The 10258-nt window shown below is 51.9% G+C and overlaps 1 pseudogene; it reads right to left on the minus strand.

Annotated features, from left to right (window-relative positions):
* Positions 1-1238: 1238 nt before the first annotated feature.
* Positions 1239-1444, minus strand: LOC140428978 (U2 spliceosomal RNA; annotated as a pseudogene).
* Between the last annotated feature and the right edge of the window lie 8814 nt (positions 1445-10258).

A 10258-nucleotide genomic window follows, 5' to 3' on the forward strand; every position in this document is an offset into this window, starting at 1 on the left:
AGGGGGTGAATGGGGTATTTGAGGCCTTTTATAGGAGGCTGTACAAGTCGGAGCCCCTGACTGGGGAGGAGGGGATGCCACAGTTCCCAAAGTTCCCCAAAGTGGAGGAGGGGCTGGTTCAGGGTCTGGAGGCTGCATTTGGGCAGAGGGAGGTGATGGATGGTATGACGGCTATGCCAGCAAGGAAGGCCCCGGGACCCAGTAGAGTTATATAAAGTTTGGAACGGACCTGGGACTACTGCTGTCGAGGGAGTACAATGAAGCGAGGGAGAGGAGATATCTCCCTCTTACTTTGTCGCAGGCTTCCAGCTCCCTGATTCTAAAGAAGGATGAGGATCCAGATTAGTGTGGGTCATGCCGCCTGATATCGTTAATGAATATAGATGCCAAGTTATTGGCGAAGGTGCTTGCATCGCGGATTGAGGGCTGTGCGCCGGGGGTGAAAGGCGAGGATCAGACAGGTTTTGTGAAGGGAAGGCAGTTGTTGGCGAATGTGCGGAGGCAACTCAATGTAATTACGATGCCTTTGGAGGGGCAGAGGCAGGAGGTAGTGGTGGCGATGGATGCGGAGAAGGCTTTTGATTGGGTGGAGTGAATGTATTTGTTGGAGGTGTTGGCAGGGGTTTGTGGATTGGATCCGGATACTATATAAGGTGCCTGTTGCGAGCCTGCGGATGAACCGAGTGAGTTCGGAGTACATTGGGCTACACTGTGGGACGAGACAGGGGTGCCCGCTCTACCCGTTGCTTTTCGCCTTCGGGATGGAGCTGTTGGCAATGGCGTTTGGGCCGTTGAGGGTTTGGAGAGGAATTGAGCAGCCGGATGCCAAACATACCTCTATGCGGACAACCTGTTATTGCATATCTTGGCCCCGATGGGCAGCATTGGAGGTGTTATGGGGATTTTAGGAGAATTTAGGTATTTGGGTATCCAGGTGGCGCGGAGCTGGGCGCAGCTCCATAAACTGAACTTGGCTCGACCAGTGGAGAAAATGAAGACAGATTTTAAGACGTGGGATGGCCGCTGTCACTGCCTCCTAGGTGGCATTGGTGGCCCTGTGGTTGATCCTCCGACCCCCTCGGGGGAACTGGGTGCCCTGTCCCACCTCCACAGCGTCCAGCGGCTTGGCCAGGTCAGCGTCCCCGAAGCGTGGAGAAGATTTCTGTGGTGGCATGGCTGTATGCTGTCTGGAGTGTGTTTGGAGGGAGCAGTTTATGTGCTGCTCCCCCTTGTTTTTTTAAAATTACTTTTTCAGAGTTGCAAAGCCAGAGCTCAGAGTGTGGACAGGGGCGAACCCCTAATTCAGCTCCTTGCCTGCTCCAAAAACCAATTCAAATTCATATTGAATCCAATTCATGGTCCCCACAAGAGGGACATAACAGATCTTAGCCAAAAGGTTGAGCAGATACTACACTTGATCTTAGCCAAAAGGCCGAGAAGCTGCTCCACCTTGTGAGCGGGGAGTTGCCGGGCACGGTTCAGACAAATCAGCTGGCGGGACGGCCATTTCCACCACAGCCTTAATTGACATGAGATAGCGCCATGGTCTCGCCGGGCTGGCCGTCAGGAAGCATCCGGGAAGTTGCGCCCACTACCGCACTTAGTGCTTCTCCCATTAGATCGCACCCCAAATGAACTTGATTGGCTGTAAAAGCACTTTGGGATGTCCTGACATCATTAAAGGTGCTGTATGAGTGCAAATGACCAGTATTCCCCTGAAATTGGTTAACTTACAACAGAATTGAAACCATGACCTGAATTTTTACCCTCCCTCACTCTGGGTAATCATGCTTTGAAGAGGAACAATTTGTTTGGCTGGCAGCTCGCCAGTCCCTGTAGCAACAGCACTGCAGTGGCCAGAAGAGGAACTGCACAGAGCTGCCTGAGGCGAAGGGCGGAATTTTCCATTCTCTGCAGAGTGCAAACTGAGTACAGATGAATTTTCTCGCCATATAATCCAGCATTCTGGGCAGAAGCGTGGAGGCTTGGAGAACGCTGTCATGCTGGCGTAGTGGGGCATAAAGAAACCCAGCAGCCAGGAATCCCAAGATAAGGCGCCGTTTTTAAAGGGCGACCCATCTCCGAAAGGCAACACAGGAACCCACCCCACACAGCGAAACCCCAGAGATGAGGAAACCGGCCCACACAGGCACAGGGAAAGCCCCCTCTCCTTGTAAGGGGTTGCTCAATGGGGATACCCAAAGGTGCTCCCTGACACTACCCCTGGTGCTGGGTGCCAGGACGCTGTGCCAGGGAGCAATGACAGGGTACTGCCTGAGCACATTCTGCTCCACAGGGTGTTATATTTACCTGCATTCCCCCAGCGGGTTCCCTCTCCCGGTTCATGTTTTTAAAAAAACGTTGTAACTCTTGCCGACATGGGGCAGCACGGTAGCACAAGTAGATAGCACTGTGGCTTCACAGCGCCAAGGGTCCCAGGTTCGATTCCCCGCTGGGTCACTGGCTGTGCAGAGTCTGCACGTTCTCCCTGTATCTGCGTGGGTTTCCTCCGGGGGCTCCGGTTTCCTCCCACAGTCCAAAGATGTGCAGGTTAGGTGGATTGGCCATGATAAATTGCCCTTAGTGACCAAAAGGTTTAGGAGGGTTATTGGGTTACGGGGATAGGGTGGAAGTGGGGGCTTAAGTGGGTCGGTGCAGACTCGATGGGCCGAATGGCCTCCTTCTTCACTGTATGTTCTATCTTCTTTGTTCTATGATATGACCCAGCAAAGAGAAATGTCATGGACAGGAAATAGCAGGTTGCTGTTATCTCCCAGGTATCATGGGCACGAATCTCCGAGCCCTGCGCCGGGCAGGAGAATCAGCGCAACCGCACCCCGACGCCGGCGTGCGATTCTCCAAGGTGCGGAGAAACGGCGCCATTTGCGCTGGCGTGTTTGGCACGGCACGGTCGCGGGCCGCTGTCCGATTCTCCGGCCATGATGGGCCGAGCGGCCTTGCGTAAACGGCAAAATCCCGCCGGCGCCGTTCACACCTGGTCGCTGCCGGCGGGAACTCTGCGCGAAGGGTTGGGGGATGGCCTGTGGGGGGGGGGAGGGAGGCTTCGTCCCCGCGGGGGGGGGGGGGGCGGCTCTGATGGGGTCTGACCCGCGATCGGGGCCCACCAGTCGGCGGGCCGGCCTCTCCCCCCCCGGGCCTACTTTGTTGTGCGGCCAGTCCCTGAATCCCACGCCATGTTGCGTTGGGGCCGGTGCGCTGAAGAAGTCCCCTGCGCATGCACGGGTTGGCGCGCGCCCAATTGGCGGCGGGCAGGGACGCTGGAGCGGCGTGAACCGTGACCAGAATAGGTAGTCCCCGCACCTGTTTCGCGCCGTCGTGAAACGCGACGGCGTTCACGATGGCGCGAACACTTAGTCTCCATTTCGGAGAATCGCGCCTCATACCTGAAAAAAAAATTACCCAAAAAAGAATTCTGGTGTTGGACTGATGCAGTGTAATGAAAACTCATGGGCGGGATTCTCCCAGCCCGGGGCCGGGCCGAAGTATCCTCGCAACCGGGCCACGCCGCCCCGACGCTGGCACACAATTCTCTGCAGAGCGGAGTATCGGCACCATTGGCGCTAGCGCGTTTGGTGCGGCGCTGGTCGCGGGCCGGGGCCGCCGATTCTCCGGCCCGGATGGGCCGAGCGGCCGCTCTAAAAAGGCAGAGTCGCGCCGACCCCCGGGGAGGGCCAACGATGGGGCCTGGCCCGCGATTGGGGCCCACCGATCGGCCGGCCGGCCTCCTCCTCCCTGGGCCTATTTTCTTCCGCGCCGTCCCCTGAACTCCCGCGCCATGTTGCGTCGGGGCCAGCACGTTGAGGGCGGCCACTGCGCATGCGCGGATCCTGCGGCACACAGTTCACGCCGGGATGGGAGGCTGAAGCGGCATGAACCGCTCCAGTGCCATGCTGGCCCCTGTAGGGGCCAGAATCGGTACTTCCAGTGGCACGTTCACACCGTCGTGAAAGGCGACGGCGTTTCCGACGGCCTGGACACTCTGCCGCCGAATGGGTGAATCCCGCCCACCTGAATTACACATAATTTAACACTTACACATGTTCTACTAAAATTGTGCCACTGGAGAAGTGTAAGTTTTGACATACGAGACTGATCTAGGCTAGACTGAATCTTAAAATTCCCCGGTTTGTGTGAAGTCTGTCGCTGAAGATCTCTGAAATAAACCTGCACGATATAGAAACAATAAATTAAACGGTGGCTATCGTTTGATATAAAATCATTACTTGCAAAAGCTTCAAAGGTTGTGATAACTGACATTTATATCTGGTTACCAAATTAAACCTCTGCTAGAGGTCAAAATATATGTTGTCCATTTGCCAATAATAGTCATGTGCACATTCTCCCCGTGTTTGCTTGGGTTTCGCCCCCACAACCCAAAGATGTGCAGGGTAGATTGAACACGCTAAATTGCCCCTTAATTGGAAAAAATGAATTGGGTACTCTAAATTTAAATAAATAAATAAATAATAGTCATGTTCAATTAAGCTTGATTGTTTTCATATAATCTCACTTGGTGGTCATTATTTTATGTAATAGTACTTGGGCATCATGCTCTACCATCAGCAAACATATCTAAACTAATCTGATTTAATATAACTCTTGAAATTCTCCAGCTGGCAAGTACTACACAGTTCAGTTTAGCGCATAAGTGTCAGATGGTTATTATCTATCTATCGTAGTCAGGAGTATTGTGCTGTGACCAGAATAATTCTTGACAACTAGATGCCAGTATTACAATGTGTGAGCTCTCCTGTCACATACAGGGTCCATATTTAACAATTCTGCCAACAAAAGTGGATATATTTCAACCTAGACTATTCATTTTTATGGACCTGGAGGTTTGTAAAATATCGCCGTCACTATTAACTTACAGAGCATTTCTTTATAAATACAAGGCCAGGTTCTACAATATAGCAGACAGTGGCAGAAAATATTTCCCTGAAAAGTTGAGAAAGGCCAGATATATTTTTTTAAAGGTTATAAATGCGCAAAAGTGAGTAGACAGCAGACATTAACATCTACCAACAGTTATAGTTTTTTTTAATAAAAATTTTTATTGGTGTATTTTTGACATTGTAAACAGGAGAAATACAGAACGAGAAAACAAAAGGACTGTACAGTAAACAAAGTACATAGTGCAATTGCTGTAGCCCGCCCCACCCAGATCTGCCTAATTGACCCCCTATACTACATTCCCCTAACCCTCCCTCTCCCCCCCCCCCCCCCCGCTGACGATTAATTCTCCGCAAAGAAGTCAATGAATGGTTGTCACCTCTGGGTGAACCCGAACAACGACCCTCTCAAGGCGAACTTGATTTTCTCTAAGCCCAGGAAACTCGCCATGTCTGACAGCCAGGCTTCCGACTTCGGGGGCTCTGAGTCCCTCCAAGCTAGAAGTATCCATGTCCGGGCTACCAGGAAAGCAAAGGCCAAGACGTCGGCCTCTTTCTCCCCCTGGACTTCCGGGGAAATCTCTGAAACCCCAAAAATCGCCACCTCTGGACTCATTGCCACCCTCGTGTTCAATACTCTAGACATGACGTCCTCGAACCTCTGCCAGTATCTCCTAAGTTTTGGACAAGCCCAAAACATGTGGACATGGTCTGCCGGTCCTCTCAGACACTTTACACACCTGTCCTCTACGCCGAAGAATCTGCTTATCCGGAACACTGTCATGTGGGCCCGGTGGGCAAACCTAAATTGAATCAGGCCAAGCCTAGCACATGTTGCAGTCCCATTGACCCTGCTCAGTGCGTCCGCCCACAGCCCTTCCTCAATCTCCCCTCCCAAGTCCTCCTCCCATTTATGCCTCAGCTCCTCGGTCTGCGTCTCCTCCGCCCCCATGAGCTCCTTGTAAATATCCGCGACACTTCCCCCACCCATCCTCTAGACACTACCCTATCTTGGATCCCCCTTAGTGGCAAGAGTGGAAAAGATGGCAACTGCCTGCGCAAAAAGTCCCGCGCCTGAATATACCGGAATTCATTCGCCCTCGTCAACCCAAACTTGGCCTCCAGCGCCCTCAAGCGAGGGAAGCTCCCTTCCAAAAACAAATCTCCCATCTGCTCAATCCGCGGCCTCTGCCATACCCGAAACCCCCCGTCCAACCTTCCCGGGGCAAACTGATGGTTGTCACATATCAGGGACCAGACCGATGCTCCCGTTGCTCCCACGTGCCTCCTCCACTGTCCCCAGATCCGAAGGGCCGCCACCACTACAGGACTGGTGGAGAAGCGCGCCGGTGGGAACGGCAGAGGCACCGTCACCAACGCCCCCAGACTGGTACCCATACATGAGGCTGCCTCAACCCGCTCCCAAGCTGAACCCCCACCCACTTCCTTATCATGGCTATGTTAGCCGTGTTCGGCAGTGCAAGCCCCCCTTCACCCCGGTTCTGCTCGAACATCACCCTCTCCATGCGCGGGGACTTGCCCGCCCATACAAAGCCCAAAATGATCTTGCTTACCCTCTTAAAAAAGGAACGTGGAATGAAAATGGGGAGACACTGGAACATGAATAAGAACTTCAGGAAGACCGTCATTTTAACTGTCTGTACTCTTCCAGCTAGCGACAGCGGGAGCGCATCCCACCTCCGGAACTCCCCTCGCACTTGATCTACCAGCTGGGACAGGTTCAGCTTGTGCAGTCGACCCCAATCCCGCGCCACTTGTATTCCCAGGTACCTGAAACTGTCCCCAACTAACCGGAACGGCAGCTCCCTCAGCTGGTCCCCTTTGCCCCTCTCCTGAACTACAAACATTTCACTTTTTGTCATATTCAATTTGTACCCCGAAAACCGTCCGAATTCCCCCTGGGTCGCCATGATTCCGTCCATCCCCGCCATCGGGTTTGAAACGTACAAGAGCAGGTCATCTGCATACAATGAAACTCTATGCTCCACCCCCCCCCCCCCCCCCCCGAACCAGCCCCTTCCAACCCTCTGAAGCCCTCAGAGCAATTTCCAGCGGCTCAAAAGCTCGCGCAAACAGCAGTGGGGAGAGGGGGCACCCCTGTCTTGTCCCGCGGTGCAGTCTAAAATAGTCGGAAGTCGTCCTGTCTGTCCTCACACTCGCCTCTGGGGCCTGATATAGCAGCCTGACCCAGTTGATGAAACCCACCCCAAATCCAAACCGTCCCAGCACCTCCCATAAGTACTCCCATTCTACCCGTTCAAACACCTTCTCCGCATCCATTGCCACCAGTACCTAACCTCCTTTCCCTCTGGGGAAATCTTCTTATATTCGCCACCAGTTGCCTACTGTTAACGAACCCTGTTTGATCCTCCCTAATAACACTCGGCATGCAATCCTCAATCCTAGTGGCCAAAAGCTTTGCCAGCAGTTTAGCATCCACGTTTAGAAGGGAGATCGGCCTATAAGACCCACACAACTCCGGGTTCTTATCCCGTTTTAGAATCAAGGAGATGGTAGCCTGCGATATCGTCTGGGGCAGCACCCCTCTGTCCCTTGCCTCATTAAAAACCTTGACCAGCAGCGGCCCCAATATCCCGCAGAACCTTTTATAAACCTCTACCGGGTACCCATCCGGCCCTGGGGCTTTACCTGATTGCATGGCCTTAAAGCCCTCAAATATCTCCTCAGCTCTGATCAGGGCACCCAGCCCTTCTACTAGCTCCCTCTCCACTTTTGGGAATTTCAGGCCGTCTAAGAAGCGTCTCATCCCCTCCGGCCCCGCGGGGGGCTCCGAGCTGTAGAGTTTGCAATAAAGTCCTTGAAAGCCCTGTTCACACCTACCAAGTTACCGCCTTCATCCACCACTTTACCTATTGCCCTAGACGCCTCCCTCTTTCTGAGCTGCTGAGCCAGCATCCTGCTGGTTTTCTCCCAATGTTCATATACCGCACCCCTCGCCTTTCTGAGCTGCTCCACTGCCTTACCCGTGGACACCATCCCAAACTCCGCCTGCAGACTCCTCCGTTCCCTCAAGAGCTCCGCACTCGGGGTCCCTGCATACCTCCTGTCAATCTGCAGGATCTCTGCTAACAGTTGGTCCGTTTCTGCCCTGTCCGTCTTGTCCCCGTGAGCCCGGTTTGAAATCAGCTCCCCTCTCACCATTGTCTTGAGCGCCTCCCACACCACCGCTGCTGAGACTTCCCCCGTATCGTTGACCTTCAGGTAGTTTTATATACACTTCCTCATCCTCTCGCACACTCCTTCGTCCGCCAGCAGTCCCACATCCAGCCTCCACGGGCGCTGGAAGCTCTCTTCACTCACCTGTAGCTCGACCCAATGCGGGGCATGGTCCGGAAAGGGTGATTGCCGAATACTGCGCATCTATCACCTCTGTCAGTAGATCCCTACTCAGTATAAAAAAATCGATCTGGGAGTAGACCCTATGAACGTGCGAGAAAAAGGAGAACTCCTTCCCTGTCGGCCTGCCAAACCTCTACGGGTCGACACCCCCCCCCCCCCCCATCTGCTCCATGAACCCCCTCAGCTCTTTACCCATTGTGACACTCTGCCCGTTTTTGAGCACGACCGATCCAGGCCTGGATCAATAACTGTATTGAAGTCCCCACCCATAAGCAGCTTGTGGGAGTCCAGGTCGGGTATCTTCCCCAGCACCCTCTTTATGAAATCCGCATCATCCCAGTTTGGTGCATATATGTTGACCAGGACCACCTTCCTCCCTTCCAGCTTACCGCTAACCATAACATAGCGACCTCCCCGTCCGAAACAATACTCCCCACCTCAAACTGCACCCGCTTGTTCACCAGAATCGCGACCCCCCTGGTCTTAGTATCTAGCCCTGAGTGAAATACCTGACTAACCCAGCTCTTCCTCAACCTAATCTGGTCCGCTACCTTCAGGTGCGTCTCCTGCAACATTAACACGTCCGCCTTTAGAGCCCTAAGATGCGCGAACACCTTTGCCCTCTTCACCGGCCCATTTAGCCCTCTAACGTTCCATATGACCAGCCTAGTTGGGGGCACCGCCACCCCCCCCTTGTCTGTCAGCCATCCCTTTTCCTGGGCCTGCCCCCAGCCCCTGCCCCGTGCCCCTGTGGCCCCGCCTCCTGGCAGCACCCATCCCCAACCTCTTCTCTTCTAAAATCAAATCCCTCCTTCGTCAGCCGAACAACCCCCCCCCCCTCCCCCCCCCTAGCAACAACACTCTGTAACCTAACCTCATCCCTAATCTGATTGTATACACACCCCGCACTGTGCTCCCGCAGACTAGCTCACCCAGCTAGCCTGGTGGAACCAACAGTTAAAACTAACTGGTGGCAAAACCTTACATCACAAAGACGATTTAATATTCTGAAATGTAACCACAATAGATAAACAAGGAAGGGGAAATAAGCAGTCATCAAAGCCACTGCTTTTTGAGTTCATTAGAAAGCCTTTGTGTGTGCTCTTGTGGCTTCTTAAAAATGTAATTAGTTTTAAGTGTCTCTAGTTTGAGTGTGAATCAAGTTTGGGACAATTGAAACTTAAGGCACCTCAGTTCACACAGACTCAAAGACTTAAATATGTGAATATTCCATTGATGTACAGTTACTGTTTGTTAATAGGACAGTGTGTAATGGCACATTCTTTAATGGATCCTTTTCTCAGATAGCAATTGATTAGTTATGCATTTAAATCAATGCCAATGGGGCTTGGTTAATGGCGGTGATTGAATTTCCTTCAAGACATTAAAGTTACGAAGTCTCCATAGAGGTTTCAACAGTTTCCACATTAAGATGTTTCATTTTACATGTTTGGCATGTAATTTGCAGTGTAAATACTTGTCAGCTGAACGCTTAGTTTTGAATTTACAAATAACCCAAAACAGTTCAGGCCAATTTTACCCTGGCTGACTACAGAATTTTACTAAAATCAATCTACACAGCTTATCAAACTGAGTAAAACCTCTGTAGCCGGCTTGCAAGAATTTGCAGATGTAACGATAATCAGTGACGCATTCAACCTCAACTTTATGCCAAACATGTCTTCCTGTGAGAAATTCTGCTCAACATCTTCAGTGTTAAAAGCTTTTCAAAGAGGCTTAGCAGAAAATGTCTGCCTCAGGCTAAAATGCAAAGCATTCAATTTCCAGCTAATTTACAAGCTCAGTTCAGTTCAATGATAAATTGTATAGTCGCAACAAATAAAGAAAGAACAAAGTGTTATTTAAGAATAAAATTCAATTCAATGTTTTTGACTGCTGATCTGGAGTGAACTTTTTAAAAAATCAACCACTTTAATAGGTTCCTCAGGAAATTGTGCTATTTA

Source organism: Scyliorhinus torazame, chromosome 8 (assembly GCF_047496885.1).
Source record: "Scyliorhinus torazame isolate Kashiwa2021f chromosome 8, sScyTor2.1, whole genome shotgun sequence".
In the NCBI taxonomy this organism is placed as follows: domain Eukaryota; kingdom Metazoa; phylum Chordata; class Chondrichthyes; order Carcharhiniformes; family Scyliorhinidae; genus Scyliorhinus; species Scyliorhinus torazame.